The sequence below is a fragment of the Zootoca vivipara genome, chromosome 7 (genome assembly GCF_965207765.1).
Source record: "Zootoca vivipara chromosome 7, rZooViv2.hap1.1, whole genome shotgun sequence".
Lineage (NCBI taxonomy): Eukaryota > Metazoa > Chordata > Lepidosauria > Squamata > Lacertidae > Zootoca > Zootoca vivipara.
Window position 1 is genome coordinate 36,599,155 of NC_142590.1, and position 27,601 is coordinate 36,626,755.

Consider the following 27,601-nt stretch of genomic DNA (forward strand, 5'->3'; position numbering starts at 1 on the left):
ATCACCAAAAAACGTGAATGCTACTGTCCGCTTTTTTGTGAGAATTCTCCCATTCACAAGCCACCTTCTTCTACTACGAAAACACATGGATTTAATCTATAAAGTTCACAGCAATTCAGAACTTATTTTTATACCCTTAACGCAGAGGTGTCAAACTCAAATTCATCGGGGGCCGCATCAGCAGTTTGGTCACCCTCAAAGGGCCGGTTGTATCTGTAGGACTATGTGTCCACTCTTTATTATCATAAATTATTGTCACTGCATTCAATTATTACTGTTTTTTTTTGTAATAATGTAATAACTACCTCTGAAAGCAGAAACATAGTCAGAATAATGGCAAGTAGATATTCAAATGTACAATTATTGTACAATTTATTGAAAAATGATTTTTGGTAACTGCACTGGGTGGTGGAGGCTCACTAGGGTTTCATGCAGGAGCTTTGCAGAGCTACTGGTACCTGGAGATGCTGGGGTCCTTCTGCATGCAGGACAGATGTTCTGTCAGTGAGCCACCACCCTTCACCAAAGGGACTGGCTGAGGTTGACTCACTGGAGCTGCTCTCCTGGTTCCAGGGCTTAAGGGCCAGAAGTATAAAGCAGCATCCTATGTTTCTGAGGAGAGGGAGAGGGAGGGGAGGGGAGGGAGGGAGGAAGGAAGGAAGGAAGAAAAGAGGGAGTGGGAGGGAGAGAGGAAGGAAGGAAGGAAAGAGGGGAGAGAAAGAAGAGTAGGAAATAAGGAAGGGAATAAAGAAGGAAAGAAAAAGAAAGAGGGAGAGAAGACGGAAAGGGAGAAAGAAAGAAGGAAGGAAGTAGAGAGGGAAAGAAAGAATAAGAATGAGGGAGAGGAAGAAAGATGGGAAGGAAGGAAGGAAGGAAGGAAGGAAGGAAGGAAGGAAGGAAGGAAGGAAGGAAGGAAGGAAGGAAGGAAAGAAGGAAGAAAAGAGGGAGCAGGAGGGAGAGAGGAAGGAAAGAGGGGAGAGAAAGAAGAGTAGGAAAGAAGGAAGGGAATAAAGAAGGAAAGAAAAAGAAAGACGGAGAGAAGACAGAGATAAAGAAGGAAGGAAGGAGAGGGAAAGAAAGAATAAGAACGAGAGAGAGGAAGAAAGAAAGGGAAGGGGGGGTCGCCGCCTTGATTCAGCGCCAGAAAAGAGCGCGAAGGGACCCAGGGGCAAAAAGCATTTCCCGTGCAGCGTGAGGCAGCGGGTGTCCGTTTTAGCAGACGTGCGTAAAGCCTCAGAGTTGCACGTTCATGAGGCTGAGCCGCTGCTGAGCTCACGTTCATGAGGCTGAGCCGCGGCAGGAGGAGGAGGAGGTGAGGCAAGAGGAGGAGGAGGCGGCTTGTCGGGTCGGTGCCCGGCAGCACCGTACGGAGAGTCCCGAGCCTCTGGGACGCAGCAGTGCTCTGTAGCACTTTGAATCCTCCTCCTCCTCCACGCGGCGCTGCTGGGTGCTTTGTCTGTGATTCAGCAGCAGCAGCAGCAGCCGTTTCCAGGCGCCGAGCCGTGGCAGGAGGAGGAGGAGGATTCAAAGTGCTACAGAGCACTGCTGCGTCGCAGAGGCTCGGGACTCTTCATGCGGCGCTGCTGGGCGCTGACCCGGCAAGCTGCCTCCTCCTTCTCCTGCTGTGGCTCGGGGCACTCCACGCAGCACTGCTCCGGCCGCCTTTCTACCTCCCCCAGGCCCCAGCTCTTTGTTGGTGCTTTGTCGGCACGGCGCTTCAGCAGCAAGGTCCTGCTGGCTGGGGCGCTCGGCGGGCCACATGACGAGGTCTAGCGGGCCGGATTTGGCCCCCGGGCCTTGAGTTTGACACCCGTGCCTTAACGTATAGCTTTAAAAGGAGATTAGAGAAAATCATGGAGAATAAGGCTATCAATGGCTACTTGGTTATGTTCTACCTCGACTACCAGTTTCTGGGACATCACAGGTGGGGAAGGTGCCATTGCACCCGGGTTCAGTTTTCAGGATGCTAGATTGGATGTAACTTATTACATTTAATCTGCTAAAAATATATATGTTGAGAGGCGAGTTGTGGTTGACAACGCAAATCCAAAAAATAAAACAAGAACTGTTCAAAGCGTCCTGGAATTTACGTGTGTGTGTGTGTGTGTGTGTGTGTGTGTGTGTGTGTGTGTGTTTGCAATTTAAGCAGCGGCAAGAAAGAAATGACCCCCACCCCCACCCCGAATGTATAAAAGGGTGGTTTTCAAATTGGCGTCCTATTATTGCTGGTTTTTCATTTTTCTCATTCTAATTTCCCTGTATTGAACTGTCAGGTTTTTAAAGAGAATTTGCTCTCGTCGGCAACATGCACATTTAGTTGTTTAAAAAAAAAATATGGGGTGGGGGTGGGGGAGAGAGAGCTTTTCCCTGTCCTTGAAACGCACTATATAAATATTGTATTCAATCCTTAGCTTGCACTTCATAAATAATTTATGTTAAAAATTTCTCTTCATGGGGCTCGTCAGCCATTAGGGTGCTCAAATTTCTGTTAAAACATTTATTTACTGCTTATACTCTTTTAGTGTGGGGGGTGGGGGAGGGGGAGGGGATTCTAAAAGGTGCATCTGGTAATAGCCAGCAAGGCTGCATTTAAGCAAAAAGAAAATCTCAAAAACTCTAAAGGTTTAGGAGACTCTGCTTATACTCTGCAACAGGAAAAATAATGGATTAGGTTCAGAGCTTGCAAGGTTATCAGAAAGGAATCCTTGCCCCCTCGTTCCTGCTCTAGGAGCTGCCCACCACCTGTATGGAAGCAGGAGTAGTCGTCGGCACCACCTGCCACTTCAGGCCAGGGCTGGGTGGGAAAAGCAAGAAGCACAGGACTTGTTTATAGCCTTGGGGGAGCAGAGCAGCAACTGGTCTATGTGATCCATCCAGCGACGGAGGAAGCCACTTGGGAGCCTGGGGCGGCGCGCCCAGCGGCGGAGCGGGGCGCACTGCGGGACCTCCGGAGTCTGCCTGCCTCCTCCCACTCAGCCGCCCCACAGTTTGGGGGGGGGAGGGAGCAGACAGCACGGAGCCTGCACACACCCAAGCCACCATGTCTCTCCCAGGAGAGGCGCATGGCTCAGTCGCACAGCAGGCTCCACAGTTAATATCACATGGCATTTTGCCACCCCCCTCAATGTTGGCACTCGGGCCGATCCGCACCCACTGCACCCCATTCCTCTGCCCCTGGATCCATCCTAAGTCCCTCCCCGCAGCTGCTAACTACAGCACTGCCTTGTGCCAAGGATGGCTTCCTGTCACTTTTGGAAGCAAGCAAGGTTGAGCCATCAAGGTTTATTCTGCACATCCCACAAAGAATGCAGTGGAAGCTAAACTGGTCTCTTAAGGACCATACAGAAGAGGGCAAGATCTGGTGCCAGATGATATTGTACTACAGAGTGTCAGAGACGAATAGAAAATGCAATTCTTTATTCAAGGAAACAGAATACACACAGAGAAACCTAGGGTACGACTGGCCCCAGTAAAGACGATTTGAGTCTCCCACTTCCTCCTCTCCATCCAGCTATCTTCCTAGCACTCTTAAGCTGCGCCAGGGAGGGGGCCTCTGAGCTCTCTGTGCTCTTTGCTTTGTAACCTTCAGAACCTTCTGGGTTCTCAGAGACAAGGGGGAAGAAGAGCTAAACACAGTAGGACCTGCAGGCTCCTAAGCCTGTCACAGCCTAAGCCACCTCCTTCTCAGCTGCCTGTTCTACATCTGCAGTGTTCTCTCTTTCTCTCTCTCTCTCTCTCTCTCTCTCTCTCTCTCTCTCTCTCTCTCTCTCTCTCCTGTTGCTAGTTCAGCATCCCCCCCCCATTCCTCCTCTGATTTGTCTTCCTTGTCCCACCACCACTCCCCCATCTCAGAGCCCTCCTCTTCTAAGGTTTCCCTATGGGGTTCTCCAGCTGGAATCTCCCACCACTCCTCATTGACCAGCCGGTCCCTGACAATCATACAGAGGGGCCTTTTTTACCTACAGTTGTAAAAAGTAATTTTTCGACACCTAATGCATCTCTTTTGAAACTTTATGGATTTCATTACTGATATCAAATTATTTCCATTTAGTGCTGCTGCATTAAACTGTTATAGAAACTTGTTCTCTAAGTGGCAGTGGGGGGGGGAGAGAATCAGGTAATTAACTTTGAGGGATGAGAGGTTTGGGTTTTTCTTTTTTACACTAATGTTCTCATTAATGGCATGCCTGCTTAGGACAGCCATTAAAAGTCCATTAACTGAACAAGGAAACTTGAAGAATGCTATCCTGGAAATTTTCTAGTAAATGAACATTATGGTCTTTTAATGGAAATCTACTATAAGAATCTTGCAATTAGCAAGTCTAAAATTCTAATTATACATAGGCTTCAGGAAAGTTCAAAGCAACTTAAATATAGTGTAACAAGCTGGTGAAAGGAGTGTGGGACAAGTCAAGAGTTGAGTTTAGCACGTTGTTTTAAGCTTGCTGATTCTGTTGATTTGCAGCATTGCAAATGCAGTGGTATAACAAACTAAAGCAGAATAATGAAGTTTGCATATGCCTTGCCACTGGTCTAAAGATCTGCCATGTATCCAGTCAAGTGTGCTTAGGTAGCAAAGATACAGATACACACACACACACACACACACACACACACATGGATATATGATAAGTGAATGTTGCCAGTAGAAGGAGTACTATCGGGAGTTTAATGTAAATGATATGAATTATGAAGACTGGCTTTTATTTTCTTCCTACTATTAAGAGAGAACTAATACAGTATTAAGGGACCCAGGTGGCGCTGTGGGTTAAACCACTGAGCCTAGGGCTTGCTGATCAGAAGGTCGGCGGTTTGAATCCCTGTGATGGGCTGAGCTCCCGTTGCTCGGTCCCAGCTCCTGCCAACCTAGCAATTCGAAAGCACATCAAAATGCAAGTAGATAAATAGGAACCGCTACAGCGGGAAGGTAAACGGCATTTCCGTGTGCTGCTCTGGTTCGCCAGAAGCAGCTTAGTCATGCTGGCCACATGACCTGGAAGCTGTATGCCGGCTCCCTTGGCCAATAATGCGAAATGAGCGCGCAACCCCAGAGTTGGTCACGACTGGACCTAATGGTCAGGGGTCCCTTTACCCTTTACCTTTAATACAGTATTACATATGCAGAAGCCCAAAAGTGAAAGAGTATTGGTTCTGGAGCAGCCCTCCTAAGGAAAACATCATAATGCCAGAATGCTCCCCTTTTCAGCCGTTGCTAGATTAGGAGAGGGGCATTTTGATGGCAAGCGAGAAGTTTCAGGAAGTCTCTTTCACCCAACATCTGCCCACATTTCCCCAGGGAAACCTAAACCACCTACTTTTGAAAATTAGTTTTGTGCACAATTAAGGACAAATTGTCTTGGTGCACCCAAAATTGCTCACTTCTAAAGCAGTCCTCTGATATATATAATATTTCCAAAACATATAATGGGAAATCATGCATGCAAACACAGAGCAGTGAGAATCAGGCTCAGGTGCTTCCCCTTCCCTTGCTTTACATACGAGAAGACATTGAAAATTCTGTTTTTAAGTAGTCACAGTTCCTTGTTATTTCAGGCCTAAGGGAACTGTGGCTTGTTAAAACAAACCAAGATCAAGGTTTGGTTAAGTTTCAAAGTCCTCTCCTCATGCAGTAGAGGGAGAACTGCACAAATGCATGGCTTACCACAGCATGTTCTCCTAACAGGAAATCAGTATTTCCCAACGTGTCTGAACTGGGCTATTACCTAATAAGATGAAGTTTTTATTTTAAAAGTTAAAAAGTAGGTAATATAGATTTACCTATTTTTGCGTAGTTATTTGCCACCAAATCTTCCAATCCAACCAGCTTCCAAAAACTAGCATCCCAGCCTTTCTCCAAAGAGTATGTCCATTTACATACCAAAGTGCACAGAGATCTGTGGAGGAAAAGAAACTCACATTACATTTCATTATCAACTCTACCTCCATATCTACTCAGGCAAAAACTCTTACAGGACCCAAAAATATCAACACTCCTTTAACATTCAGCAGTGATTTAGATCAAAACTCTATTCAGTAGCTGATAATTAAGCATTCTTATATTATACTTGAATTATGCTGCTGGAGGAGACTCTTGAGAGTCCCATGGACTGCAAGAAAATCAAACCTATCCATTCTGAGTGCCCCGAGTGCTCACTGGAAGGACAGATCCTGAAGCTGAGGCTCCAATACTTTGGCCACCTCATGAGAAGAGAAGACTTCCTGGAAAAGACCCTGATGTTGGGAAAGACTGAAGGCACAAGGAGAAGGGGACAACAGAGGACGAGATGGTTGGAAAGTGTTCTCGAAGCTACCAACATGAGTTTAACCAAGCTGCAGGAGGCAGTGGAAGACAGGAGTGCCTGGCGTGCTCTGGTCCACGGGGTCACGAAGAGTCGGACACGACTAAACAACAACAACAAAATTATACAAACAAAAACAACTATAAATACTGGATCCCCTCTTAAACACTTTCAGCTGTTTGAGAAGTCTGTCTTTGACTTGACGATTCCCAGTATATTGATGGGATTCTAACAGTCGATATATAGCTGCTTAAAAGTTTTCTATGCAAAACAGGAGGGCAAGAACATAAATCCTTAATACAGAGAGCCATAAAAAGAGATTATTAATGTTTCACTTTTCAGATCTGATCCCACCTTTTCAAGTTTTTTCTTCAGTCATGAGAACAAAGGGTTTGGGTAAAGAATCTTGATCACCATCCCTGAGATCACTAACCTTTAAAAAACATGATGCATAGGGCTGTCAGTCACTGCTTAGAGAGGTGGCAAGTTTGACATTCCAACACTGCAGCAACTACTCACAACCAAAGGGACATGGTCAGGCTGGATTTACCACATGCCCAGAATCTAAAGCGGACACCATCTCTTCCTGCAATTGCAGCCACCATGTAATATGGGGAAGATACGGCCCACATGAAACCTTCACCAAAAATGAAGACAACGAAAGACAGGTCTGTGCAAACACACCAAATTGAGGTTTCTGAGAACCTCAGCCTTCATGTAGCGTATTTCACAAGGCACTGGAATTTGTATTTCCAAGATGCATTAAGTTTGACTGCGCACTGTGTTTTGCTGCTCTTACGAAAACCATGTCTACGGTTTTCTTGTTTGAATGTGGCCGTTTACCCGAGCCAGGAAACTGCATGTGCTACCTCAGAATGCTGTGTTTAATCTCCTTGCAAGAGAGAAACCCCTATTATTTCAGAAAACTGCAAGCAGAAGACTATAAGCAGCAACATGCAGATCACTGAGTCACATATTTAACCTCTGGAGGAGGTTGGGAGTTGCCTCAAAAGGCGGAGGGACGAAGGTAGCAAGTACCTTTACAAGGAAGGATGCAGAGCTTCACTGTTCCAGTCAGTCATAATAGAAGCACGAGAATAAAAATCGTAAGCACAAAAGCATGCTTTTAAAAAAGTAAGAGGAAATCCCTGCGGGTATGGATAAAAATATAGGCAGTATGTGGTAAAAGTTTTAGGAACAAAAGGAACCTTTGGCAGGAGACAGGGCTTTCAACACACAGGATGGCTATATAACAAAAGAAGCCTAGAGCTGCTCCAGCACAGACCTATAGTAGTATGTACCAGTATTCCCTCTACCCCACCCAATGTCGTCCCAGACAGAACATTCAGCACATTTAAACCCTCTGGCAAGCCTTTGTTTTAAATAGAACTGGGCGTTGGTGCTGTGGAAGCCTTGAAAGAGCCACAGGTCATCACGTGGAAGAATGTAAAAAGCAGCAACTATTCCCTACAGCACTACGGTTAATGACAAGCATATTCATTTCAGGAAGAGCCTGCATTACAGTTACAGATACAAGGCATGGATAGATGTCATTTGTGTCTAATGGAGGCACCAGGGGATTGGCTGGAGGAGAAAGGAAGAGGGGATAAGTTTGCTGCAGGCCAGTCAACATCACCAGCTGCATTACAAAGAACACTTGGATACACAGAGCCATCCTTCGCAAGCAGATTTATAAATTAGAGACATAAAGCTTCCAGGGATCAGCTGATACTAAACATCAGTTAAGTATCATTGCATAAAACTCCAATGGTACTGGTCCCGCCCATTATTGCCTTCAACTTTTTATTCATTGTGGAGCATCAATTTCACACACACACACACACACACACACACACACACACACACACACAACTGGGGATGAGAGCTAGTACAGAATGGTAAAAAGGCAGGCTCTGGGGAAAGGGAAACAAATACTACATTGGTCCAAGCTTTTGAAGTAAGGTTTAGCTAGCAAAACGTCGCAGGCACCCAAGGCAATTAGGAGTTTAGGGCCAGTCTAAACCCTAAACTCCGCTGCTCAGCAGGAATTAATGGAGCAGCTGGACCACGAACACACCCTTAGCCCTGCCACACATGCTGACTGGTGTGTCTGTTATCACATGACAGTAGCATGGCTGGCTCAGCCTCTCCCTGCCCCTGGAGTACCCCATTTTGGAGCTTTCCACTGGTCGCCACCGGGGGGGGGGACCCTCCCAGCGGCAGTTCTGCCTGCATCCTGAGCTGGTATGACTCAAGAAATGGTGGCTGACTGGGCTGGCCAATACAAGCCCCTCTCAGTGCACAAAGATGCTGGACTATACCCTTAGCCAGTAAGGAAAGGGGTGGGGGAGGCCAGCTTGTTAAGACGAGGGTGAGAAGGGAAGCAGCTATCAGCTCTGTTGAGGGACAGCAAATTTCCATTCCTTCCTTCCTGGAACTGTTGCCATTCCAGTCGGTCTTTATAAGAATTTTGTAATGAAGATCCAGTGCCCAAGTTTGCTCTTTTTTCCTTGCTCCTCCCAATCCCTTTAACCTCTGTGCCATGTATAAACTTCAGGGGCTGTCTTAATATTGATATTCATATGCCACTCTAGGGGCAGATTTAAAATGGATGAAAAATCTGTGAATGAATGATCATGTAAATAAATAGGAAACAGCACATAAGTGACAGGACTAAGCAGGAACAGATTTGGTTTCTATACTTTGCTCTCCCCCCCCCCCTTTAAAGTCACTTCCCATTTGTTAAACCATGAACCGAAATCTAAGTACTTGTACCTTGCAACAATTCTCAGATTTCAAGCACATGTATTTAAGATTCAGGACATTAGATTTTAGACAGGGATGGACTTTCTTTGGTGCTGCTCCCTCCAAGGCCTTCCTTTGAAAAACTTGCTTAATATTTGAATAAATGGATGAAGTCAGAACCATATAGCTGGGGTGTTTGTTGACAATTCATATCAGCTGATACTTTCTGTTGGTGTTTTGTGGAACAGATTTCTTCTTCTTCTTCTTCTTCTTCTTCTTCTTCTTCTTCTTCTTCTTCTTCTTCTTCTTCTTCTTCTTCTTCTTCTTCTTCTTCCACTCGTATCCGAGTAAGATTGTCTTCCATAAGCAAGGTTTTAACAATGGGTACGTAAGTGACTGTGGAGGCCAATTCTGGATCCTCGCGTCCTTCCACAATGGGGACAATGTTTATACCCCCCCTTCCCCTTTTGCTTTTGGAACCAAATGATGATCTGGGTATGGGAAAGTTGTTTTCATATGGAAAACAACCTTACTGATTCAGTCTGTTGTCTATTTCAGTGGTTCCCAAATGGGGGTCTGCGTAACTCATCCAGGGAGCCTGTGGCACCATTCACATAACAAAACCCGTGGGAAACAGAATTTTCAAAAGTGGCTTGGCTTCTGAAAAACAGGGGGTCCGCAGTACTTAGCTAATTGAGAACCACTGCTCTATATGATGCTTTTGTATGTTAAAATATGGCATATGGTATCAGTATGACATGGTTTTACTAAAATTCTCACTTAATACCACTCAGAAATATATTTCACAGCATGCTATCAATGTTTGCATCTGTGCTGTATATCTTTAACAGGAAACAGGGTTTCTTCTACTTGTCAGAAGAAACCTAGGCACAAGAAAGAGAAGCAGGCACCCTAGGAAAAACAGATGCAATCCAGCTGCTGCACTCCAGGTCCACCAAGAAAGTCCATGTGTACCAAGGATATCTTGGCTCCGTTTTATGGCAGCCTAGAAATAATCGTAATTAACACCAATAAATCAAACAGCTCCGAATCACAGTGCCAGCTCCTGAACTTTTTCTATTTATTTTTTGAATAACTAAAGACAAAGACCTTTCTCAAGTTTTTTTTTGGGGGGGGAGGAATGAAGAGAACACAGAAAGAACACCTAGTGGAGTGTGCTAAGATTTCATCTAGTCTAGTGTTCCAGTTCCCCCACTGGCCAGCCAGATGCATCTATGAAGCTCATACGTAGAACACAAAGGCAACCCCCCCCCCAAAAAAAATTACCTCCATCTACTGATATTCAGGGGCACATAGACTCTTAGCAATGAAGGCTTTATTCAGCTACTGTGACTGTTAGCCATTGAAAGACCAAACCTTCATGGATTCAGAAGATAAAATTAACAGCGGATGTGGTGGCATATCACTGCTCACTAACTACACGGGAGGATATCTAAGGAGACAAGACCTAATGAAAAATATTCCCCAAAATCAGGAAGCTATAACACTGTTTTAAGGGGGTGAGCATTGCTTCATCCACCAAGTGCAACATTTTATGCCCTAGAGGGTATTCTGCTATAGTCAGTGCTGCCAATAGTGACCTCAGTTAGTGAACAATTAAGGTATAGTCTCCAACATACAAAGTCCTAAACAGCTCAGGATGCTTTTGCCAGAAAAAGAATAGTGCCCGAGGCCTAAATAATGAAGGAATCTTCAGCCACCTGGGTGCACCATAGCCTCAACTCCTAGGCAAATATCAAGAGTCATGTGTCAAAGGTTAATAACAGCCTATACAAAATGTAATGAAATGTCTATTCTGCCTCTGCAGAGATCTCCAGGCCATACCCAATGGTGGCTTTCTGCTAGCTGAAGGAGGGGCACCTGATTTCCACGAATGCCCCCTTGTCCATTGCAGCCCTCCATGAAATATCCCATAGTGTTCCACAGAGAGTCGCCCAACCTTAGAATCATAGTTGGAAGAGACCACAAGGGCCATCCAGTCCAACCCCCTGCCAAGCAGGAAACACCATCAAAGCATTCCTGACAGATGACTGTCAAGCCTCTGCTTAAAGACCTCCAAAGAAGGAGACTCCACCACACTCCTTGGCAGCAAATTCCACTGTCGAACAGCTCTTACTGTCAGGAAGTTCTAACTCCCTAAGCCGATCCTCATAGGGCATTGTTTCCAAGCCTTTGACCATTTTGGTTGCCCTCCTCTGAACACGTTCCAGCTTGTCAGTATCCTTCTTGAACTGTGGTGCCCAGAACTGGACACAGTATTCCAGGTGAGGTCTGCCCAGAGCAGAATACAGTGGTACTATTACTTCCCTTGATCTAGATGCTATACTCCTATTGTTGCAGCCCAGAATTGCATTGGCTTTTTTAGCTGCTGCATCACACTGCTGACTCATGTCAAGTTTGTGGTCTACCAACACTCCTAGATCCTTTTCACATGTACTGCTCTCAAGCCGGGTGTCACCCACCCTGTATTTGTGCCTTTCATCCCCCCCCCCAAGTGTAGTACTTTACATTTCTCCCTGTTAACATTCATCTTGTTTGCTTTGGCCCAGTTCTCTAATCTGTTAAGGTCATTTTGAAGTGTGATCCTGTCCTCTGGGGTATTAGCCACCCCTCCCAATTTGCAAACTTGATCAGGATGCCTTCAAGCCCATCATCCAAGTCATTGATAAAGATGTTGAATAAAACTGGGCCCAAGACAGAACTCTGTGGCACCCCACTAGTCACTTCTCTCCAGGATGAAGAGGAGCCATTGATGAGCACCATTTGGGTTCGGTCAGTCAGCCAGTTACAAATCCACTGAATTGTCTAGCCCGCATTGCTACCATTCAGTGGATTTGTAACTGGCTGACTGACCGAACCCAAAGGGTTCAAGAGAAGCTTGGAGAAGCAGGGGGCTGCATTGAGTATAAGGGACTGGTGAACATCAGGTGCCTTTTAAAAATACTACTGGGTACAAACTACCTGTGTCTACTAGAAAAATTTCCAGGAAATCCTTGAATTTCACAGGACCATGAAGGTTAGAATTTTTCAGACATCTGCATGGTTACCTAACATTCTTCTTCATCCTAAAACAAAATATTCCATACACTACTTTTGAAAAATACTATCCCGCTACTTTATGAGTATTCTTCAACCAGACATGCTGTTTCACAAAGTCAAAGGTTTTCCTGTCGGGGTAGGAGAACACCCTTGCAATTTTCTACCCCCACATGTGCAATTAATCTTCTCTAATTTCAGCCACTCCCTGGCAAGAGTCCATGTTATATTTAACACTGGACATAGTTTCAGAAACGGATACTGTACACAACCAGATTGTTTTCAAAGACAATGTAACAAGATAAACAGAACCCTTTGATCTTTGGGAATTCTCTCGCAGTCTTTCTTTCACCCAAATTTGGAAGTGACCTTCAATTAACATCTTTAAGCAAACAACGTTATCCAGAGTGCAATTTGGGTGAAAACAGACCACCATTGCAACCACGGACACGCTCACCTAATCAAAAGCATACAAACAGCACTTGTATTCCCCCCCAAAAAAAAAAATATGAAGACTTCTATTTATCCATACAGCCACATCTTAAAATTCCAGAAACTTGCGTATTTGCGAGAGCCCGAAATCCACCCTATGATGGATTCAAATTGTAGGCCTCCTGAACTGTGTCCTCTCATAACCAGCCTATATATTACAGCTACATGTGGAAAACGCTTTACATTGCAGCTGTTATGTGTGCTGAGCTGTTTGTGGGCAACTGTCCACGAGTTTGATTGCTTTACGTCACCAAAAATGTATATGAAGATCCATTTGCTAAACATAAATCACTTTGCATGGCATAACAGAACTATTGTAATAATTGGGCCGAATGCCGAAACTGTGAACCGGGAAGACCCCAGTTCAAATCTTGACTCTGCTCTAAAATGTGCAAAGCAGCAAACAGTCTCCCAGAGTTACAACTGCACAGTATGCAGACCTACCTTAACTGCAGACAGGCTGACTGACCTTTAGGGTACTCCCGGCTTTATGTATGTTACTTAAGAATATTTAGGGCAATCCTGTAAGCTGGGATAAGGCCGGGAGGTTGTTTTGCTACCTTGCAATTTTTACGGCGAAGTCAATATTTGAACTGGGATCTTCTTAATTCACAGTTTAAGCATTTAGTCCAGGGGCCGCCAACCTTTTTCAGCTGTGGGCCGGTCCACCGTCTCTCAGACCATGTGGTAACTGGACTATATTTGGGGGGAAATAATGAACAAATACCTATGCCCCACAAATAACCCAGAGATGTATTTTAAATCAAAGGACACATTCTACTCATGGAAAAACATGCTGATTCCCGAACCGTCCACGGGCCGGATTGAGAAGGCAATTGGGCCGCATCCGGTCCATGGGCCTTACTTAGGTTGCCTACCCCTGATTTAGCCCTATTATTACAATTATTATTTTTCTTTAAAGCACCACATGAACATTCACACATTTATCTATGGTACTTTAAAAAAGAAAACATGGAGCAGGTTTTTTGGTGACATTATGAAAACCAGTTACACACCAGTGCTGTGCATAGCTAGCTCCTAAAAGTTGTGTTATTTACAACTAAACACTGCAGTCAATAATAGTAATAAATTAATAATAATAATTTATTATTTATACCCCGCCCATCTGGTTGGGTTTCCCCAGCCACTCTGGGCAGCTTCCAACAAAATATTAAAATACGGTAGTCCAATACATATTGTCATGGGACCTCCCTACAGGGAGCCTCCCCCCATCATCCTGACCAGCACTTCGCCCAGCGAGAGCGGCAGCAGCAGGTCAGGGGGAGAAAATGAGGATGGGAGCGGAGTGGAGTGGAGGAGGCACGGCTCAGCGATGTATCAGAGCCCCTGCAACACTCCAGCCAACAAGTAGGAGAGGGAGCACAGCCGCTTCCAGTGCCCCAATTGAGGCGCGCGCCCAAACGCAAGGTTAGAGGGTGGCGTTTCGGGGTGCCCAACCTATTATGCTGGCCCTGGAGCAGAAGGGCGCCATTGCCGGATTCTGCGAGTGACTAGCAGGTCATGTTTTCAGCTATCTCTGCACTGTAAATACTATGCACAATAAAACCATTAAAGACAGAACGGACTTGGGCGTGTTTACTCGGGAGTAGCTGCAACAATCCCCTGACACATATGATTGAACAAAATATACAGGAAGGGTACTTCTAGAGCAGCCTGACTGTTCTAAAAATGTTGTGTGGCTTTATCCAAAGACCGAAAGTACAGAACCAAACAGTGCTGGCCACCATCTTTGATATTTGACAGATGTCTGATACAAGTGGAAATACATTATTCATAATGAAGATGACTCTTGCTAGTCGAAAGCTGTCAAAATTCATCTTCCTTTTCTTTATTTGTGCATTTATCACTGAGGGCAAGTGTCAAACTACACATATGAGAATTTATTTAAAAAATTGTTATCTTTAAACTAACGAGAGAAATTTCTTTTGACAACCATAGCAGCTGATGATGGAAAGTGTTTCTCTACCAAAGGGCAGATCAATCTTGTGCACCTCAAATCATTTTCATAATTCTGATGCCCATGTACTGACAACAATACTCAAATAACTTGATAAGCACTCACTTTTTAAAGGTAATGTTTGTTTTTAACAAGAATTGTGTACTGCTTGACTAGAAACTAAAACGCTAAAACTCTTGATAACCCATTAAACACAGGTTGTTGTTGCATCTCTGTTTTGAGAGACAATGGAATGTGCCTCCGGGGGTGTTAGTAGCACTGAAGTGATCTCCCCTGGGTGCAAGCCTGGGGAGTATGTATATGCCGTGTTTTTCCGAAAATAAGACACAGTCTTATATTTTTCCTCAAAAAAAAACATGCTATGGCTTATTTTCAGGGGATGCCTTATTTTTTTCCTCCTCCTCCTGCCGTGGCCGGCATTGCTGCTGCGCCTATCTCTATGTCTTATTTTGGGGGTATGGCTTATATTCCTTGAATGCTTAAAACTCCTGCTATGGCTTATTTTATGACTACGTCTTAAAATAGGGAAAACAGGTAGGTCTAGGGCTGCCGAAGGGACAAGATTCATCCCCCCTCTCAGCCTTGTCAGTGTGGTCCAAAAGAAAGCAGAGCAATATATTTCACACCAGCTTAGCTGCAGGAGATATTGGAAAAAAGGTGTGCAAGGCGCTATCCAACTGTATTAGGAACTTCACTCCAGATTTATGTAGGGTTTACTACTTAGCATTTTCTTCTTCCAAAGATGTCCTACAAAGCAACCAGAAATTTAGGATCAGTTTTGCTTCTCCTGGATGGGCTACCTTCCAAGGTTGATGAGCCCTATCTACCCCTCACTTCCTTCTACAGCACTTGCAGAAACCACCTCCTTGACTGTTGGACCCACTAATAGTCTTGTCCACTCAATCCACACAGTCTCAGAGAATCAAGCCAATGTAAAGATGTCCGTTCCTTAGCAGCTGAACAAGAGGAACGAATAAATTCCTAACAATGGGTCCATCCACAGTTCCCTTTGTCCTGTGGTTTCTTTCATTTGAACTGTGACTACTAGGCATGGGTCCAAGAGGTTTTTCTTATGTCTTGCTGCTTTCCCTGGGAAAACCCACTGTTTACCGCTGAATCAGAACAAACATCAGCCTGCAGCAAATCCAACTGATGTTTGCTCCAATTCAGCAGTGAACAGCAGATTTTCCTGGGGTAAGCAGCAGGACAAAAGAAAAACCTCTTGCCTAGAAGTCACGGACTGCACAGAAAAGTGGATGAGCCCAACTCTTCAGAGGTAAATCCTACTGAGTTCAATGTGGTTCACTCCCAGGCATGTGGGTTTAGGATTGCAGCCTAAGTATGTCTCAATAAGCAATCTGTTTCTTACTTTTTAAAGAGACAAACTTAATCAACAATAAAATCTACTGCAGTGTTATTAGCATAAAAAACAAAGGAGGCAAATAACACCCCCCCCCAAAAAAAACCCACATCTATCTCCTACTATAAAGGTAGAATTCAAATTGACCCTTAATAATGTGATATGCTTGTTTGTTTTTAAGCAACAAACTGTGACCTGAGGGCATGAGTACATATGCAGTCCTAAACCTCCCAGGTGAGTTAAGTAATGCCTGAACTTGTTTCACACTGAATGCTGTCAGACATGGGTGGAGTTCACCACGACTGCAACCTCTGGAGAACTCTCTTATGCAGCAGTTTTAATTCAGACCATTCCATTCCTCTTAATATAAAACAATAACTGAAAGCAAGTGCAGAAGGAGTGGAGCAGTGTAGAAATGTCATAGACCGAAGGTCCATTTGAGTCTTCGGAATAAGGGGAAAACAGGCAAATGCATTTTGGGATCATCTCAAAAATCCAGCCTTAGCTTTGCTGATGTTTATATTCCTTGCCCAGGATCTGAATTAGAGCACACACCAAGAGACTAACATTATGGCCCCTGTCCTTCCCACCCGGGAGCATTCCCATCTTCCCATCTCACTCATCTGGCTGGTGGTGAGAGGAAAGGAGTTCTTTCTTCCTCTCAGCAGCAGCACTGCTTGGAAAGAGAGGAGTCCTCATCTCATTCTCATAATTCTCCGGAAGATCCTTTATTAGTACCACATGTCCCCATTCAGTTCAAAATTAGGCTTGACAGGTAAACTATTTACATTGGGGCGGGGGAAACAAGGTTTACACTGAGCCCAGTTCTGATAGAGTCCTCATCTGATAGAATGCCCTTGCCTCTTCGCACCCACGAGGAAATCCCCTGCAAGGATTTCCACACTGGGAACCACAGATGTACAGCCATGTTCACACACTATATACACCCCTTGCAGTGCTAGCATTAGCCAACATGGTTGATGTTTAGCAGTCTTTATGCATTGTGTGTGTATCTTTAAGCAACAGGTTGCAATGTTAGCATAAACAACAGGTAAAGTGCCCCCCTCTGTAAGCCTGCCAAGTGATTTCCATTGTGTTTAATGTGTTTATTGCACACACCAGTCAATACCCATGCAGACCAACTGTCTTTCCATCTAGGGCATGTTAAAGCAGGTGCATGCATGGACTAGCAACGCTGCAATAAAGAGCTTCTTTTCCAAACAAAACAAAAACAAGCAGTCTGCAAAAATAGCATCGCCTATCATATAACACAGAATTGGTAAAAACATAGCAGGGAAAGCTGATAATACTAAATAAAAACAGTGGGGAAGAAAATAATATTTAACGAAAACATAAAAGCCCTCAGAACACATAGTATATTCAAAGCTCTGGAATTGTTGAACAGTTTTCCTGAGAAGGCGAATGGCAGAATAACTCACTTCTAAGCAGGAGTCAAAGTGGTTAAGTCTTAGGGCAAATAACTTGAAAAATCGAGGCATAAGCTGAAGTCAGAAAATTTAAAGGAATGCAGACTACCCCAAAAACACAGCGGCTTTGTTTGTTTTTTCTGCCACCTTTCCAAGGTTCACGTCTGGAATGAGGATAAACAGTTCTCTCTCCCCTCTCTTTTTCTTCTTCTTCTTTTTTAAGTTGCAGCATTCAGACTTTATGAAAATAAAATATCAGACTTGCATTTCACAGATTTTTAAAAAATGCATTTGATCTGACTGTAAATTTTCAGGTACAGCAAGATGAATGGTGTTAGGCTCCAGCATATTAAAGTTATTTCAGCCAGTCAGATATTCAAAAAGGTTGGCTCAAAGCAGTTTCCTTAAGTAACATTTTTCCAAGGGTGGGGTTGGGGTTAAAACGATATTTAATGAAATAAAGTTGTTCTCCCTGCCTTTTATCATATATAAAAACCAGAGGGTTTTTTTTCCCTTTGCTTTAATAACTGGCATGTTAAAAAGTCTGAATATAATGCTTGCAGATTTGCTTTCAGCATTAAATATACAATATTCATAAGTTACTTTGGGTGAACTACTTGCACCTACAGTTCCCTCCTATCAAGATAATTCTAAGACAAACCCTGTTTGCAACCAACATTAGAAGGAGTAATTTGGCATACCCTGTAGAAATTTTGATTTCACTATGAAGAAAAAACTTTAAATTGGGAGGGGATGGGGAGAGGAGAGGGGGGGTGCCACTAGAAGGAAAGAGTTATGTGCTTTGCTCCTCAAATCTTTATATAGAGTTTGATCAAAGGGACAACTTTCATAAGAAAAGATGTTACATGCCACCCCAATCCCCGAGAGGCAAGAGATTCCAGGGATACCAGGAACGCTTACTAGGGTCTGTGTTTCCTTCTGGACAATGAGGCACAGTGGAGACTGTGGTGTCTTTATGATATTTGGGTTATTTACACAAATATACAACTGAAGCCTAAGATTCCAGATTTATACTCTTGACGGTCCTGTCCCTCCCACTGCTGCCACATTGGATTCAGACTGTCAGCCCACATTGTGTTGTGACCCCCTTTTCTCCAGCTTGCCAACTGCTACCCAAAACGTAACTATTTGTCCTCTTGCTTACATCAGCCCACTGCAATTCTGAAACTTCCCCATCCCAACTCTGCATTGTATTTTGCAACTACCCCGAGCCCAGGGCAGGATTCCCCCCTCTGCATTGGCAGAGAGACTTTTTGTTGATGGCTTCCTTGATTCACTCTCTCTTTTATACTCTTCTTAATGGACCATCTCTCCAGGTGATTATTTCATCGGGAAGCCAGCCTGGCTTATTTTTTAACAGGTCTTATATTTTAAAATGCTAAATTCAATGTCTGGCACCCCAGAATTAGCTGAGAAAGCTCAGGCTCTGCATACCAGTGGTACAGCTCATGCACATACTAATTTGCTTAAAGAGGCCCCTGACCATTAGGTCCAGTTGCGGACAACTTTGGGGTTGCGGCGCTCATCTCGCTTTAGTGGCCGAGAGAGCAGCATACAGCTTCCGGGTCATGTGGCCAGCATGACTAAGCCACTTCTGGCAAACCAGAGCAGTGCACAGAAACACTGTTTACCTTCCCGCCAGAGCAGTACCTATTTATCTACTTGCACTTTGATGTGCTTTCGAACTGCTAGGTGGGCAGGAGCTGGGACCGAGCAACTTATAGTAAACAGTGTCATACTTCATCTCAATGTGGCCACACACAAGAAATTTTGGGACCAGTGATCTGGCTCAATATACATATGCCCTCATATATTCGGATTTATAAACTTTAAAATGTTCAGGATGGCTAGTGGGAAGTTGATGTTGTCAATAGCTCTTGCATCAGTCAGCAGTTTTAGTAGAGTGAGTGAGTCAGAGCTTTGTTGTGGCTTCAAGGTCAAGTTCACATGGCCAACTGATCAGAAGGGAACTGTCCTTATTTCCTGGCAAGAATTCTAACAACCATTTTTGTAATGAGTTATACTTCTGTGCAATTAACTAACTGATCCAAGCCAACACACAAAGGCAGCAATGATCATTTACTTGGGATGACATACATCCTGAAGGGTGTTTTAGGCAGCATTTCCACTTCTAATTATCCCATTTAAAGTGCACAGATCTATGCTGGCCTCTTCGCCCTCCCTCCTCCTTTGCATGCCATAGCAAGAGGGATTCTAGCCTTTCGTCCTACAGCAGGTAGGGATGGATGAAAGGACCAGTGAAAGAACCAACAGAGAGGCTCAATGGCCGTTTCTTCCCTTTGTCACATTTTGAAATTCCTGCTTTGCCAGGGGTTGGACTAGATGATCCTCAGAGTCCCTTCCAGCTCAACGATTCTGTAGAGGGATTGAAAGTAATAAATAAAAACAAAAACAAAAGCTGCTCCCAAAAATCCATTCCCTGGCCCACAGTTACATTTTCCCATCTGATTCCAAGTTCTAAAGTTGAACAGGACAGCAAAAGTTCAGAGTCTTGGCCCAACTTCATGTTCAAGTGGATGCTAAGAATCCCTAACAAAATATTCTGTTTCTCAACACTTGTAAGGTGAATTAATATTTCCAGTTGTAGACTTAGATGAATTATTCTCAGAAGTGGAGAAGCAGATATAACAAATAATTATATCAGCCTCCTTTTTGTTTTCTTTTTTGGAGGAGACAGAATGGATTGGGGCTGCATTCCTATGCACACTTACTTGGTGCAGCAAACCCATGGAACTTACTTCTGAGTAAGTACTAAGAGGATTGCAGTTTATATTAGGCTTGAGAAACATTTCCAGGGAGATCCAGCTGAAATATTCATGGGCACCTTTTCAGTTAATAGAACAGATATTGTCTACTTGTAGCTGTAAGTTTTATTATCCTTGGTTTTAAAAATGAAAGCTATAATCATGCTTATATGATCAACCTTAACATCTGCATACATCAGAAGCCTGAATGTTGTCACAGTAATGAATGCAACATTTAATCTTAGAAGTTTTCTGCACTACTTTTACTGTTCCACGTTGCTCTTAAGCCAGACCCTAAGGGTCTTCTAATTAAAATGTAATTGCATGCTGCATGTAATAAAAAATAAACACTTGTGGAATGTCTTTGACTGTATATAATTTCTGTTGGTTGAACTGTGAGTTATAACCTTTCATATAAGGAACAGCTTAACAGAAAGGCATATTGGTGAAGGACAGAAATAATTCCACACACTCCTCCACATATTATATATTTAGAAAGACCAGCTCTCAATATGTGGGAACATCAATTTACAACTGACAGTTAAAAGGGTACAGTATCCTAATGAAAACTGAAGCCATATTCAGAGGCTTATAAAAAATCAATAACTATCCTTTACTTAGTCGTAAGGTGGCAGATGGTCTACTACAACTCAGCAATGAAAACACACACAAGATATGTCAGTGTTTAAAAAATGTATTATTGAAATCCCTATGCCTTTAGTATACAAATATTTTATGGGCTTTTTTGACAGGTCAAGCATAACAGTGTTATTTTAAAGGTTATGGAGCTGGACAAAATTGATATCCCTCTTGTGCACAAAAATGAACTACTTCTGAAGTATGAGCTGCTAGGACACTTATCTTTTCCCAGTTAAAAGGCTGCTCTGGGCATAAAGTGAATGCAAACACAAATGGCATTCACACACAGAGAAATACAAACACACACACACACAGTGTTACCGAACTCTACTCTAAATACCATTTTTGTTGTTAAGCATGGCCTTTGCTGGCTGCTAATGCTGCCCACTGTAGTATTTTAAGTGTATTTTTAACTGACTGCTTGATTGCACATGTTTTTAATTATATTTCTTTGTTTTTGTACTGCATTTCACAACACTACCGTACATCACCCTGAAATGCCAGCATAACAGTGTGGCATGTAAATATCTTAATAAACAAGCAGGCAAGTAAGATGACAATTCAAGCTAAACTCGAAAAGCACCACAGCGGGATAGCACTTAGAATATTCAAAGGAGAAAGTTAGAATTCTTAAATACCACACAATATTTGTGGCTACTGCTATCACTGCTATGCATTTAAAGAACATATAAGTAGGATGCAGAGGAAAAGGGGCAATGTCCCTCAATTGCTTTGGGAAATAGAATCCCCAGCAATCCTCAAAGCTGAATCTGATGGTAGCCAGATAATTTCCTTCACTAAATTGCTAACCTAACATTCAATTCCAAAGTATGACTCTAAACTGGGAAGGAACTCTGAAATGTTAAACCAAGCTTCTGTTTTGTTTGTTTGTTGTTAAGTGCACCGAATCCCCTTGTGACAGAAAAAAACCAGAAGCGACTAAGCAAGATGCATGCCCATTCAGATCTTCTTTGAAGACCAAAAGAAAAAGGAAGATCTTGCCCTAATTTCTTCACATGGAACAGGAGGACTCATCGGGCACAAACTGACAGGCTCTGCCCAGATTCCCCTCTGAGTCCCTCAATATTTTTATCCATTTATTATTACATTTATATCCCACCTTTCCTCCAAGGAGCTCAAGGTGATGTACAAGGTTCTTCCTCCTCCCATTTTATACTCACAACGACAATGTGAGGTAGATTAATTGAGCGGCTCTGATTGGCTGAAGGTTCCCATGTGAGCTTCATGGCTGAGTGCGGATTTCAGCCTTCCACCCCCCACCCCACCCCTAGCCCAACCTCTCACCCTTCATTTCATAGATCCATTTCAGTCCAGCTTTCGCCCTGGCCATGGGACCGAGACAGCTCTGGTCGCCTTAACAAATGATCTCCGTAGACAGCTGGATCGAGGGACTGCTGATTCTTTTAGATTCGTCAGCAGCCTTCGATATGGTCGATCACGAACTTTTAGACCACCGCCTTGCCGACGTGGGGATTCAGGGCACAGTCCAACAATGGCTGCGTTCCTTTATCTCAGGTCGGGGACAGAGGGTGGCACTAGGGAGGGAGTTGTCGCCCCGGCACCCCTTGGTGTGTGGAGTCCCGCAAGGCGCAATCCTTTCCCCGATGCTTTTTAATATCTATATGCGCCCCCTTGCCCAGTTTTGGGCTGGGTTGTCATCAATATGCTGATGACACCCAAATCTATCTGTTGATGGACAGCCGCCCTGCCTCGGCCCCGGACACACTGACCAGGTGCTTGGAAGCTGTGGCTGGATGGCTACGTGGGAGCCGACTAAAGCTAAATCCTTCGAAGACAGAGGTCCTCTGGCTGGGTCGGGATGACATGGGGTTGGGGGGGCAACTCCCATCTCTTGCAGGGGCTCAATTAGTGCCAGCGCCTTCTGTCAAGAGTTTGGGTGTAACCTTCGACGCCTCCCTTTCCATGGAGGCGCAGGTTGCAGCCACAGCAAAGGTGGCATTTTTCCATCTCCGCCGTATCAAGCAGTTGGTCCCTTACCTCTCTCGCCCTGATCTGGCCACAGTGATCCATGCGACGGTCACCTCCAGGCTTGATTATTGTAACTCGCTCTACGTGGGGCTGCCCTCAAAGCTGACCCAGAAACTCCAGCGGGTGCAGAATGCTGCGGTGAGGCTCCTTACGGGGTCCAAGCCGCGGGATCACATTCATCCAGTACTTTACCATCTGCACTGGCTCCCGGTGGAGTACAGGATCAGGTTTAAGGTGCTGGTTTTGACATTTAAAGCCCTATGCGGCTTGGGACCCTCGTACCTGCGGGACCGCCTCTCCTGGTATGCCCCACGGAGGACCTTAAGGTCCACAAACAACAATATTCTGGAGATCCCGAGCCATAAGGTGGCTAGATTAGCCTCTACTAGGGCCAGGGCCTTTTCAGTATTGGCCCCAACTTGGTGGAACACTCTTTCACAGGAGACCAGGGCCCTGCGGGATTTGTCATCTTTCCGCAGGGCCTGCAAGACAGAGCTGTTCCGCCTGGCCTTTGGGTTGGACTTAGTCTGACCCCTGTGTTTTCCTCCCTCATGGCTTAGATTTATGGACTACTTAAAATCAGGCTGCATTTTAAACTTAAATTTTAAATTTTAATACTGTATTTTAATCTGTATTTTAATTAATTGCTTTTTATGTTTTATTGTAATTTTACTGGTGTGAGCCGCCCTGAGCCCGGTTTTGACTGGGGAGGGCGGGGTATAAATAAAGATTTATTGTTGTTGTTGTTGTTGTTATATTGACCTGCTTGCACCAAACCATCGTTTCCCTTCAATTCAGACTCCTGACGCTACAGCTAAATTTTGGTACCCAAAAATGTTTGGGTAGAGAAGGAATTAAAACAGAAAAGGAGAGGAAAGGCTGAATATATTTCTACAATGCAGTACCGTAGCTTTCTAACTTTCCTTTACTAAGTGTAATGTATTCAAGGAAGAGGAGATGTAAAAAAAGATTAAGAAATCCAAATTTTAAAGCAGGGAGGGAAAGAGAATGCCTAAATTCTGGCAAAAAATAGTACTTTGGCATGTCTTACCCACTTTTTTTAAAAAAAACAAGCCACATTGGGCAAGAGCAAAGAGAGTCTCAGAACCAACACCACACACACACACACACACACACACACACACACACACACACTCAATCCCTGAGCTCATTTTCCTGAAATAGAAAACTACATACATTTCTCAAATTTCATATCAAGCCATTGCATAGCCCAAGAACTGCAGGGAAGAGCAGAGTGCCAAAGCTGTTCTTCAGCTTGGGGGAGTAAGTAACAGAAGAAGAAGAAGAAGAAGAAGAAGAAGAAGAAGAAGAAGAAGAAGAAGAAGAAGAAGAAGAAGAAGAAGAAGAAGAAGAAGAAGAAGAAGAATCTCTCATATCACTACATTTCTCATTTTCAATCAAAACTTACAAGCAGTGCCCCTTCCCCGCATCATTTAACAGCATTTTTAATAGGCCCGCTTATCAAGAAGTCTTTACTTTGTCAAATTAAGACACAGTGCTTTGGATTAGTGAGACTCCTTAAGTTCAGCATGACTTCATGGTTGGCTCAGAGTTCAATGTCTCAATGGCAGCCAGCCAGCCATACACCCACTACAATTCTGACTCCCTCCCCCATTCCCTCGCCTTTTTAATAACAAACTGGTTCATTTTTTATTCTTTCCTGAAAGCAAAAGCGCATCATACAAACTGAAAGAGTGAACAACCATCGCTAAAAACAGAGCCCCGGAGCACCTGTTAAAAGAAAAATAAAATAAAACCACACAAAAAATAAGGTTGGCTAGACCTTAAGAAGCAGCATCCTGATCAGATGTTTCAAATCTGTTAGAAAATGAGAATGTAGTTTCACTGTGAATTGTACAACTCTTTACGTTTCGTAAAGAGGACAGAAGCAGTTCTCAGAGACAACTCAGGACAAAAGCAATTCTACTAGGACAACTCATCGCTTGACTTTGATTTAGTAGCTTTTAATTCAACCCATGTAGTTTATAGAAAGCTAATTCCCTCAATTTGATACCATTTTTGTCTATTGTTCAATTTTACTACTGCATTTTATAACTTAAAATCTGGGGCTTTCCCTCTAGTTACTATTTCAACAATTAATATTATCTGTGACTAAATATTGCTCTGCTGAAGAAACTTTCATCTTGAGTATCTCCCAAATCTGGGTTGTGGGACAGAAGCTTCTGCCCATTTATTTTTTTAAAAAAAAAAACCTCCTCACTTTGATTTCAGAAGCTCATTGTGGGTTTTGCATTTTTAATACACTCATCCCTAGCTGAATCAGTTACCCATTTAAACAGAGTATTATTATTACTACTACTAATAGCTTTAACCAGAGCACCATATAAAGTAAAATTTATTGGAGTTTATAGTTGGTGGGTGGAGAAGAGTGGTGAGTCATGCACTTGCTGAATACAAATGCTGAACTTTGAAGAGGATTACTAACACATTCGAGAAAAACAGCTCCCTATTCCCTTCATCTTCCAAATTTTGCTGCACCAAAGTCTAAACGAGTATCACGATGCAAATACATTTTAATCAAATTATTTGACATATATATGGAGAGAGAGAGAGAGGAAGAACTCCAAGATCAGATAGCCACACTTTCTGCAACTGGGATACTTGTATTTATGAGAACAGCACATTAACTTTTAATTGGTCCAGAGTAGCACTATTGGGGGACCCAGGTGGCGCTGTGGTTAAACCACTGAGCCTAGGGCTTGCTGATCAGAAGGTTGGCGGTTTGAATCCCTGTGACGGGGTGAGCTCCCGTTTCTCGGTCCCAGCTCCTGCCAACCTAGCTGTTCGAAAGCATGTCAAAATGCAAGTAGATAAATAGGAACCGCTACAGTGGGAAGGTAACGGCGTTTCCAGGTGCTGCTCTGGTTTGCCAGAAGCAGCTTTGTCATGCTGGCCACATGACCTGGAAGCTATACGCCGGCTCCCTCGGCCAATAATGCGAGATGAGCGCGCAACCCCAGAGTCGGTCACGACTGGACCTAATGGTCAGGGGTCCCTTTACCTTTACCTTTACCACTATTGGAAAACAATATATATGTGCCAAATATATAATTGCTCTTGAGAGTTTCCAAATAGCTGGAGATCAAGACAACTCGCTCCCTTAGTAAAAAAAAGAGCCACTGCTCTGGAAACTGAAGATAAATGTCAACTAAATTTCAGTTCCAGGAGAAAGGCAGACAAAGGTGACCTCAGAACCTGCCCCAGCTGGACTGCCCCCTAGCTTCCCAAGGCTAAATATCCTGAGGGATAGATTCCCTTCCTCTCCAAGGCGAACTATCATCAACTGCCATGCAAGAAGGATCCTGACATGTTTGCAACATGTTATTATTGTTTATTGTGCTTTTGAAATACGTACTTGAACGCTGCAAGCTGACTTGGTAGGTTTGTTTTCTGAAACGCAAAACGTAAATAGCTGCAATCAATAATAACGCCAAGTTTGAAAGGAATAAAAGAAGAAGGGACTGACCCACCTTTAAGCTGGGCGACGAGGAAAGGGACACAGTTCAGTAACAGCACATAGGCCTTGGATTAATGAAGTTTCCAAGCATAGTCTCTCGCATTTCCAGGTACAACTGGAAAAGACTCCCTCCCACCTCAAAGCCTGGAGAACCTGTGCCAGTGGAGGGCAGTTCACACATCACAGTAAGCCGCTTAATCATTTGTCTCCTCCCTGCCAGGAAAGAAGCCACTATCCCTGGGCTTAGGGAAAGGTCCCAAGAAGGGATTGTGGTTTCTTTTGCTCCATCAAAACATGCTAAGCAAGCCAAGAATAAATCCTGGGTAGAGATTGTGGGTTCCTGAGAGTGTAACAAATCCCTGGTTTGGATGTGGTGTGCTTCCTCCCTACTCAAAGTTGCCAAGATCAGTGCATTCATTGCAAACCATTACAAATGGTTTGCTGTGATGTGCAAAAAAGGCCAATCAATCTGATTTGGTATTAGGCAGCAACCTAAGCTTGGCTAAATCTGCTTTTCAGTTTTAAACCTTTTCTGCCCTTAGGTCTCCCTCCTCACTTTCCCCCTTGTGTGTCCTGCTTTGGCGAAGACATTATGGTTTCTTAAGCTAGGTTTTCCCATGAAATCCAACTGGAAAGCTATTTCTCCATCACTGTAAAGGGAGTTTTAAGGATGTTTCCCTGCAACTGCACCAAGTTATGTTAGTTTTTTTTAATTCGCCTTCTTCACCAAAGCAGAAACAACACTTAAAATCCCCTTGAGTATTAGAAGTGGGAGGGCTGTTTAAACACTGCGCAAGTTCTCGCAGTTTAATCCAATTGCTTATTTCCCAGCAGATTTAAAAGATTAAGTCGGTCAGTCAGCAACAGTGACTGCATTCCCTGAGAAGAAGACCGAGGGAGAGAAAAGATGCAGCTTCTCAGTTGCATCCACATAATGTTATCCCCAAAAAGTGGGCATTACAACTTCTGCTTACAACTTCTGCTTAATTCTCCCTCCTTGCCCTCTCTGCAACACTCACACATAGAGGCTGCAACAAACATCAAAACGTAGATGTTCTGTGGTTTAAGAAATCAGTCTTCACCCGTTTTGAGTCTCCTTCTCTTGTTAGCAAGTATCCTGCTAGGGACAGGATAAGATTAAATTACAGTACATGCAGCTAGTGCCCAGGTCTGGGTGTTCCAGACAGGGAGGACAGAAGCTGTTCAAAGAGGAAAGCCCCCCCCCAAGGGGGGAGCATTTCAAAGTTGGACTCTGTTTTGAACACAGAGATACTGCCAGTTTTGACTGTGGAAGGTGGTCTCCAGAGGG

At 43.8% G+C, this 27,601-nt stretch overlaps 1 protein-coding gene across 8 annotated transcripts in view; it reads right to left on the bottom strand.

The window, feature by feature from the left end:
• Positions 1-27,601, bottom strand: part of FGGY (FGGY carbohydrate kinase domain containing) — a 153,444-nt gene that overhangs the window by 90,037 nt on the left and 35,806 nt on the right. For all 8 annotated transcript variants that reach the window (XM_088673966.1, XM_035124277.3, XM_035124273.3 and 5 more), the window contains one exon: positions 5,779-5,894. The gene's annotated coding sequence lies outside the window, so the exon portion shown is untranslated. The remainder of the gene's footprint in view (positions 1-5,778; positions 5,895-27,601) is intronic.